The 1057-nt window shown below is 37.2% G+C and overlaps 1 non-coding gene across 1 annotated transcript; it reads left to right on the top strand.

The window, feature by feature from the left end:
* The first annotated feature begins 690 nt into the window (after positions 1–690).
* On the top strand, positions 691–795 carry LOC114113314 (U6 spliceosomal RNA). Its single transcript, XR_003588375.2, has one exon. It is a non-coding gene; the product is annotated as a U6 spliceosomal RNA (small nuclear RNA).
* Positions 796–1057: the final 262 nt, after the last annotated feature.

Genomic DNA, 1057 nt, shown 5'->3' with positions numbered 1-1057 from the left:
TGGGGGATGAGTTTGTTGAAATGTTCAGGTCTACTTTTGTTATCTTAAATGATCAAAAGTGAGGAGGCATCTTTAGGGACAATGTTGTTTTAGATACAATCATGTTTTAGAATTTTAAACTTCGATATTATTAGTAATTCTGATTGCTTAATATGTACAGGTTTACCAAGTAGGGACATATTTATGAAAAATTTGCATCTGGGGAATTCCCTGGCAGTCCAGTGGTTAGGACTCCATGATCTCACTGCTGAGGGCTCAGGTTCAAACTCTGGTTAGGGAACTAGGATCCTGTAAGCCATGCGGCATGGCAAAAAATTAAAGATTCACAGCTTGTCATCAACAAAGCAGGGGGTAGGGTAAGGTGAGTGAGATACCATGATGCTGGTCCTAGTCATCAAACGGTCAGGTAAATGCTAGGAACAGTCTAGTCTCCCTTAAACCTTTCAAGTAATTCTTTCAAAATCTATTAATAGTTAACTGAAAAGTATGAAGCTGGGAGACTCAGGTTTTAAGCAGAAGAGGGATATGACCAACACAGAAGGCATTCAGTTTTGACTTGATTGTAAAGGATAACTTTTGGGAAGTCAAAGAGGAGAGATGAAAAGGGATATTTAATTCCCAAAAGCCTTTTTGTAGTACTTGAGATAGTGAATATTTTCTTAGAGAAAGGAAAAAAATTGGTAGAAGTCAATGCTAACTTTGTCAGCATGTATACTGAAATTGGAACGATACTGAGAAGATCAGCATTTCCTGAACAAGGGTGATACACAAATTTATGAAGCGTTCCATATTTTTTTGGACCGGGAGTTTGGGGTTAGTAATGGGTTGGCCAAAAAGTTCGTTCTGGTTTTTCCATAACATCATATGGAAAATCCTGAACAAACGTTTTGGCCAGCCAATAGATGCAAAAGTAGAATGGATGAACAAGATTCTATTGTATAGCACAGGGAACTATATTTAATGTCGTGGGCTAAACTATAGTGGAAAAAAATATAAAAAAGAATGCATACACCTATGTATAACTGAGTCATTTCCCTGTACACCAGAAATTAACACA

Source organism: Ovis aries, chromosome 2 (genome assembly GCF_016772045.2).
Source record: "Ovis aries strain OAR_USU_Benz2616 breed Rambouillet chromosome 2, ARS-UI_Ramb_v3.0, whole genome shotgun sequence".
NCBI classification, from domain to species: domain Eukaryota; kingdom Metazoa; phylum Chordata; class Mammalia; order Artiodactyla; family Bovidae; genus Ovis; species Ovis aries.
The sequence above is the reverse complement of the archived record's forward strand: the minus strand, read 5'-3'. Positions and strand labels throughout refer to the sequence as shown.